General features: G+C 35.0%; 1 pseudogene; it reads left to right on the top strand.

Moving 5' to 3' along the window:
- Positions 1–2,063: 2,063 nt before the first annotated feature.
- On the top strand, positions 2,064–2,732 carry LOC129884358 (uncharacterized; annotated as a pseudogene).
- The last annotated feature ends 6,320 nt before the right edge of the window (positions 2,733–9,052 follow it).

Raw genomic sequence — 9,052 nt, 5'->3', positions numbered from 1 at the left:
CAATATACAACCCTATTTCAATATTTCGGATTCAATGAAATCATCGAAATTCAAATTCGAGGCCTCCTAGACCCAGAACTCGAGAAGTCGCAACTAAACTAATTCCAAACCTCAAAAAAACCAAAATACCCTTGGAGTTTCCAAAAAATACACAAGAACTCTCCCTAGGCCTAAAATCACCCTCCAAATCCAACGGAATCATCAAAATTCAATTCCGAGCATCCGATCCCCAAACATTGACCAAAGTCAATCCTATGGCCAAAAACTCAAATATTTCCAACTCCACACCTCAAATCCATGATACAACCCCGAATATGATTCCGTCAATCTTCTAGACCAATTTCAATGTTTCGAAATTGATGGAATCGACGAAATTCTCTTCCGAGACCCAAAACTCTGAATGACCTCAAATATCACTTTTAAGTCATTTTAAGTCTCTAAAATTCATAGTTTAGCAAAATCTCAACTTTTCACGAAAAACCATGGAATCGATATTAGATATCAATCAAGTATGACTCGGAAAAATTACTGGAAGGGGTAAAATGGTCTTTTTATAAAAATTTCCAAAAAGGACCTTTAGGGTCATTACACACATGGCCATTAAAGTGCTAAGCATGTTTGAGTGGAAAGCAGGAATAAAATGTTTATATGTGTAATATCACCAATGTTATTACAAGAAATACTATGTTCAAAGCTATTATACTATATGGGATTTCGATTTCGTCTTGTAACATTATACTAAGGTAGTGTTCAAATCGAAAGATACATTACTCTATGCGTGAACATATATTGATCTTTGTGTCCTAATTTATATTTTAAACAAGTGGGGGTTGTTGGAATTTTATTTAAATTAAATTATTAATATAAGTTTTCTTAAATGAAAGATTGTATCTTTTCATTCTTTAGTTGGTGACTTTTAAATGAAAGAGTGTGTATTTGCATTATTTAGTTGGTGTCTTATAAATGACAGGGTGTGTCTTTTCATTCTTTGGTTACCACCATTTCTCTTTAAATCCAACTACTTCAGATTCACAAATAATTTTTTACAGAATACATTTCTTTACAACATTCTCCAAAAGATTAAGTCTCCAGAAATTCATAGGCTTGTCATATCCACTAAAACTATTTGCCTACATTCCCATAACAATCTCGTGGAAGAGAGGGAGCAAATATCGTTTTTAGGAAAACGTTTTGCATGTGTTTCAAGCCTTCCATTTTGTGTTCTTTGTTCATATTATCAAACTTTCATCTTAGTGTTCTTCGTCATATAAATTTGTGTCCTTGATATATATTTTCCAACATGATCTAGTTCACTTGTTCTTTCTACTTTGGCTTGTTTTGAAAAATATAGTTGTGGCATGCTTCTTTCCTATTTTTCAAGGTATGCCTTATTTTCAACTAACTCACTCTTGAATCGTAACGATTTATCCAATTAAATCTTCTCTTGAAATATGGAGTATGAATCCATTTTTATGACTACAAGGAGGTTCTGAACAAAACTTTACGTGCATGAGGGACTTTTTGACACATTTTGCCCCATGTTATCGTTTGGCATCACGAGCGGTTGCACGTATAGAGTCTAAGGGAAGAATCCCCATCTGAGTTAAGTATACGATTAATCGTGGAAATTCTCAGCAAGTTTGCTAGTTTCTATGAAGTCATAGTCGGAGACGAATTCAGAAGTTTAAATTTATGGAAATTTTGTTGCTGCTTTAGTGAAAAATATTAAAGGCAACAGACTGCAAGTATGAGGGTATAAACGACTTATTACTAATTTTCCCCTTTATTTTGGGGAGAGAAAAAAATAATCCTAAAGCCATTAGAAATAGGGCATCCAACTTGACAAATCAACAGATATATATACGCTCCATAAGGAAAGGGTTTTAGATCTTAAAAAAAGAAGAGAGAAAGGCGTCCAACTTGTGTACAAGCAGATGAATCCATCAATTCCCAAAGAAATAGTCATTCAAATATTCACATGGCTTCCTGTCAAGTCCATAATGCGTATTAAGTGTGTTAGCAAATTTCTTCATTCTCTTGTTTCCAAATCATATTTTACGGATATGCATACATCTCACTCTATGACCCGTCTGGGTGGAACAAAATACTTTTTGGACGGATGGGAATTTAATTGCACTTCTGATCAGAAAAAGGAAGATGGAAAATCCTCTGCTTCCAAGCAGGGGGTTTGCATCAATGGAGTTATCTATAGGTTTGTTTTCCATGACGAATTAATTGATATTGATGCATTTGATCTTAAAACTGAAAGTTCCAAACGTACTGTATTGAAGAATGCATCTAAGTATTGATATTACGAGTTCATAGAGGTGAAGGGTCAACTAGCAATCATTAATTATGAAACATGGTCGCGTGAATATATCCACTTGCAGATTTTGGGACAAATTTAGAAAGAAGAAGAATGGGAGAGTCATATCATTCACTATCCTTCAATGTGGAAGCACATACGACCACAAGTCATACCCGAAGTCATATTATCAAGCATGTCTTGTGATGGGAAGATTTTATTCATCCTCAACTTAAAATCAGGTGCTTTATGCTCATGTTATGATGTCACAAGACAGAGTTGGAGAAAATTAGAAATAAAGGGGCTTCCTACGAACTACCACATCAGTGGCATTTATAGTTATGTAGAAATTAAGTCTCTTTCCACTGAGAAATTTTTGCAATTCATAGGTTATTTTTATTGCCTCTGGATATTAAGCATCATTTAGTGGCTGGACAGACTGCTATCCTCTGCTGTGTTTACCAACCATCAACCATAGCGGGTGGTGGCAGGCTTTACAACTGGTACCAATATCAAATGGATTAATAGTTATGTAGAAAGACTAGTAACGTAGAGACTTTAGTTTGTTTTGTATGCACTTTGGCGTTTAATTAAGCACGCGATCTTTCTAATTTGACTACTTCTTGACAGAAAACTACAACTAGATCAATCACTAATCTTCTTCATTCTGTGGTCAGTTTAAATTAGTACTAGTCCTTTTTTTCCCTTTTAATGCTTTACAGACCTGTAAGTAATGTAAATTTTTCTCACAAGTTAAAAATCAATCTACATTGTATTTATCAAGGTATAGTTTCTTCGTTTCCAGAATATTTCAAAGATTATTTATTAGATTTCAGTTGATTTGTCTCGTTTATGAATGGTTTTAGGAAAATTTGACTCGTTTACAGGAGTTCTTTGTTGTTGAATATGTACTGGTTATTTGTGCGTAACTTAAAAGAACTATAATCCCGAATTCATATCATGGCACCGCCTCTATATATGAATCTAGTTTTACAGTGTCTTTTACTCTGCAATTACAGTTTCCTCTTGCACATCAGTCTATTAAATCTTGTTGATCTCGAAACGTTGCTGTTATGCTTCAACTTTCTGGCCATCCAAGGAGAAGAATAACATAGATCATCTTGTTGAGTATTTCATGTGGCATGGCATGTATACTAATAGACAATAGTGAAAACATCCTCCTCGTACTCTTCCATGAGCGTCTAAATAAAACCAGAAAAGGCAGGGGATGTACTGCAACAGATTGTAATGTACAATCCAATTTCCTTTATAATGAAAAGGTGTACTCCCAAAAGTAGCATTGCTTTGTTATTACCCGCCAAGGTATACTTCACTAAGAATGTTACTTCATTGTTTTGTATGTACTGAGACAAGCTTTCTCAGATGACACTATTTTACTGTAGCTTGATTTATGAGATACTCTATAACTCTTGCCTTAGAGACAAAACTTAGAACGAGAACTTCAAAACAACAAGTATATATCCATAGGCAAGAGTTGACACTATCTTATTCCAAAAACTTCAAAACAACAAGTTACGCCCCATGGGCAAGTGTTAACACTACTACACTATGTCTTCATTAATTATATGGTCTATAACTATTGCCTTATGGGAAAGATTTATTACCCCCAGGACTTTCAAACAACAAGTTAAGCCCCATGAGCAATACTTGATACTATCACATTGTGTATTGATTTATGAGATGTTCTATAACTCCTGTCTTAGAGGCAAGACTTTGTCCAAACACTTTTAAAGAACAAGTTGCACCTTATGAACATCAGTTTACATCATTTTCACTGTCTAACATTTGGGATACTTTATAACACTTGCCTTAGAAGCAACACATAGCTCTGGGCTTAAAAAATAATACATGCCTCATGGGCAACACTATTCCAAAACTACGATTTTCTTCTCCATTGAATACTCTATCGATTGGATGCTAACATACATCATTTTTCCTACATTAGATATTTGGTTGATTCCTATTACAAATGTTAACTTACTTGAAAATAAAACTCTTTAAGGTTACTTATATATCAAAGATAGAAGGTCCTCTTTGCGGATCACCCAACTTTTGGTTCATTGGCAAAAATAGTAAGAGTTAAGAAAAAAAATAAGATTTTTTTTTTAGAAAAGATATACCAGAATGGCCTTAGCAGGTGAGTGGTCTTGAATTTTTGGCTTTAGAAATGGCAACGGGGCAAGGCTGGTTTAGCCTTAACCCACAAAGCTTTCAACCCGCTCCGCCCGCATTGCACTTTTATGTGTTTCAAACCCGTCCCGCATAAATCCGCCCCGCTCCACCCCACATAATTTGCTTCACTTATGAAATAGGATCATGGACAATTTTTAGTTTTTAGTTATTGAGTTTGAGAGCTTCTAGACATGCCTAATCTCCTGGACTAATTGTCATTTAAAAAAAAAAACAAGAAGAGAAGATAACACTTTCACGAGGACTATTTTTGAATGACAATTTTTAGAAATTTCATGAAAAAGAAATTTATATGGTCGCACTAACAGAAAAAGAAGCACCACTGTAAGAAATATAGGAACAACTTTCCGTTTCTATTCACAAATAAAGAAAATTTAGCATTATTTTGTTTCACCATAATAGACCCGCAGCCCACCCCGGCCCTGCCCCACATATTCTTAAATCCACCCGTCCTGCATAGCCCAAAATTCGCTCCGCTCCGCCTCCGCCGCTCCACATATCCTTAAACCCACCCTACCTCACATAGATCAAAACCGGCCAGCCTCTGTCCCACCCCATTGCCATCTCGATTTGGCCTTGAAGGTTTGCCTAATATATAGGGAGTTAATATCTCAAAAGGTTACTCAAATTTGAGAATTTATATAGCAAAATCATTGAATTTTATTGGGATAAGGCACAAGTATCCCTCCTAAACACTGACTTAAATTTCAGCGATACATCTTAACTTTACTAGGGTATTATTAACCCCCCCCCCCAAACTCAATTTTTCTATATTTTCATGCACCTTTTATGCCGATGTGGCACCTTCAACCAGGTAAGCTGCATTTGTACCACACACGCCGCAACATGTGTAAAACATTTTTTTCTATTTTTTTCAAAATATTTTTAAATAAAAGTTATTTTTTTGAAATCTTCTTATTTTTTTAATCTTGTATTTAAATTATGTTAATACACTTTTTTTTGCCTTATTTTTAAACTTAGATATTTATATCAATAAAATCACTCAACTAAATTGATCATTAATTAAATATATAACATTGTTTTTATTAATCAACATGCAATTAGACCTAATCTCAGTCACAATCCTACCCATTAACCCAATTAAAAGTCCCGCACTGCTTCATCTTCCTCCAAGATATGTTTGCTATAGCCTTCATGTTTCTGTAGTCTACATACTCCTACATTCCTTCCTTCCAATTCTTATTCTCCCTCTCTCACATTAAAATAAATGTTAACCCTTGGTTTCTCCCTTTCTCGTAAATTCAGTTATTTCATTAAGAAAACAATTGTTTGTCAAAATTTTAAGTTGAGTGATTTAATTGATATAAAATAAAGTTCAATAATTTTACAATATAAATTCACCTAGTTGATTGGGTAGACCTCATACAATAACTGTCCTAGCTCTACCATATCTTTTGTTTCATTTCTTCCCTTTTGAGATATAACTCTAATATATATGGAGCAAGTGAGGGTCAAAAGTGAACCTATTTCTACCAATATTTATTATCACTGCAAAGCGTTGCACGCTCAAATTGTTCCCTATTGATTACATTTTCATTCTTTGGAATGTCAAACGACATGCAGAGTTTATGAAGTGAATGAATTTCATATTTGAATTGTGACACTTAACGTCCTTGAGGGACTTTGTGACACCTTTTGCCCCATGGTATAGTCTGGCATCACGAGCGGCTGCACGTATAGTGTGATGAGGAAACTAGGAAGATTTCTCAAATATTTGTTTAGTGCAAGTAGAAAAAAAGAGAAAGAGGAAGTGCCAAGAAGATTTAAAAAGCATATTCCGAAGAAGGGAGGCAGAGCCTTTTCCATCTTTCTTTTGCCCCGCAGTGTAAGAAACTCCTGCTACCGTGCAGAAGGAATTGTGTTGTTAAGATGAACCTTAACACCCAAAGTCCAGTGCACATTTCAGAATTGCTTCTCTGCCTTATTAATACACTTGATGTTCCCTCCTTAATTAGCTTATGACTAACTTATGGAACCAATCTAGTTTTTCATATCAAAAAAGTAACATTGTTTCTTAGATGACAAAAATAGAGTGACTTTCTTGCTCAATTTCTATTAGTCGAGTGAACTTCTGAGTAATCAACTTCAAATTAATACTACATTACATTGAATGAAAAAAGATGGACAAAGCAATGCAATGTTTCTCGACTAAGTAATGTTCAAAAAGCCAATACTAAAATTGACATAAACACACAATTGAGTAAATATGAGACATAACAAGTCATGGAAAGAGGACCAAAGTGCATACAAAGTAAACTAAAGCCTCTACCTAACTATAAATACCTTTGATGTAGCTACTCTTCTTAGGAAGCCCCTTTATTTCTAATTTTCTCCACCTCTTTCTCATGACATCATAACATCAGCATAAAGCACCTGGCATGAAGTTCAGGACAAATACAATCTCCCCATCACCGTGTTAAGAACAAATAATAATTAGGTGTCATATGGAAGCTAGCAAAGCAAACCTTGAATGACCATGAGTAAGAAGACAAACGAGAAATATACCATAAGAGACACAAACATTTAACGTGGTTCGGTCAACTGACCTACGTCCACAAGAGGAGATGAGCAATCCACTATAAATATGAGAGTACAAATAATCGAGAGAAATAACCTCATACAATTCACTCGGAATAAAAAGAGGTTCACACAAGTGTTAACGTAACACTTGTGTCTCACCGTTTCTCCCCCTACACAAAACTCTCAAAGCCCTTTAGGACTACATTGTGAATGCTACTAAGTTAGAAGGAATAAGCCTCTATTTATAGAGTCATTAACCTTTTCCTATAAGAAAAAGGATTATCCAAATATGAAGACATTGTGTTTTCCTTTTAGGAAAAGGAAAACCTAATTATACTAGGAAAGTCAGGGCAAACACCTAACACACCGGACGTGCATGATGATGTGTCTTCGGGTTGTATGTGCTTCCACATTAACGGAAAGGAAATGAAATAACTCTCCCATTCTTCTTCTTTCTGAGTTTGTTCTAAAACTCGCAACTGGATATATCCATGTCGGCATTTTTCATAATCAGTGACGGCTAGTTGACCCGTCACCTCCGTCAACTCGCAAATCTGAAGTGTGATGCCCACAATGCAATAACTTTGAAATTTTCAGTTTTAACATCAAATACAACTATACCACATCTGTGTTCGCCATGGTAAAGAAGCTTATAGATAACTACATTGATGTAAACCCCGGACTTGGGCATAAAATGAGGGGAATGTTTAGTCTCTCTCCATGACTCGTCTGTACCTAAAGTAAGAACCCTGTGTTTTTGCCTTTGCATATTCCGGTCTGCAACATAATTTGTTGTCAAAAGAACTTTGTACTTGTTTTCTTCTGGCTCAAAACTTAATGAATAGTAATATGGAGAAAAATTTCCACTTAGGTTGGGGAGAAATCTTATTTCTCTTGTACTAGGATTGAAAATTGCACTAGGTAATGATCCCCAAATGCAAAATAAACCATTAATGCAATCCAAAAAACAAGATAGAGGGGCACGGTCGTAGAGTTCATTACATCTCTCAATTTAAAGAAAGGCAGTAGAGTCTTTTCCATCTTCTTTTTGCTCAGCATTGTAAAAAATTGATTCGGATACTAGAGTGACATCTATGTATATCTGTTAGCAGAAACGTGAAAATATAATGAACAAGGAAGAATAACAATATTTAATGTGGTTCAGATCAGAATGATCTTACGTTCATTAGAGAAAAACTGCATTTATATTAACAAAGAAAGGGGAGAGATTCCAAATACATCTAAGAGAATAGTTCTATCAATTCTCTATTCTTCTAATTTATTTTGCAAATGCCTTAGAATATGAGAAGACAAGTGAGAGATGTGATACAGATGAATCAAGAGCTACCTATTTATAGAAATAAATTCTTGCTCTTGATGTCATCCATGACATCACATTGTGTCAAGATGTCAAAGTTTACCAAACTTTCACCTAAATTTCACCTACCAAGTTACTACATTAATTTATCTAGAATTTTGTCAATTTTAACAAATCTCTACCTTGGCAAGATTCTCCATTTTCAACTTTCTCTTAATAACTTTTGATTTTGTCTTCAGCCTCAACTCTTTCAATCTCCACCATGGTTTGCGTTCTGAGCATGTGTATGAACAACTTCGGCCAAAACTTCTAAGCTTACTAGAAAATCCTATTGTAAGAAACAAGAAGAATCAAACCTTTGTGGAACACACTAGCTCCACCTAGCAGTTGTTCTACCAGGGTTGCATCAGTTGATGCATACTCCCGTGAAGTCCTTGTCATGTGCAAACTTGGCAAGCGGGATATCTTGGTTAGTATGTGTGCAGTGTTATCTTCTATGATAACCTTCTCGACGTTGATTGCTCCCTCTTCAATGACATCTTGAATGAAATGGAATCTGACATCAATATGTTTGGTGCGCTCATGAAATCATTGATTTTTAATCAAATGAATAAAACTTTGACTATCACATCTTAGAGTAGATTCCAGTTGAACAAAACTCAATTCTACCACCAAAC

The sequence above is a fragment of the Solanum dulcamara genome, chromosome 4 (assembly GCF_947179165.1).
Source record: "Solanum dulcamara chromosome 4, daSolDulc1.2, whole genome shotgun sequence".
Taxonomy (NCBI): domain Eukaryota; kingdom Viridiplantae; phylum Streptophyta; class Magnoliopsida; order Solanales; family Solanaceae; genus Solanum; species Solanum dulcamara.
This window is presented reverse-complemented; position numbering and strand designations above follow the sequence as displayed.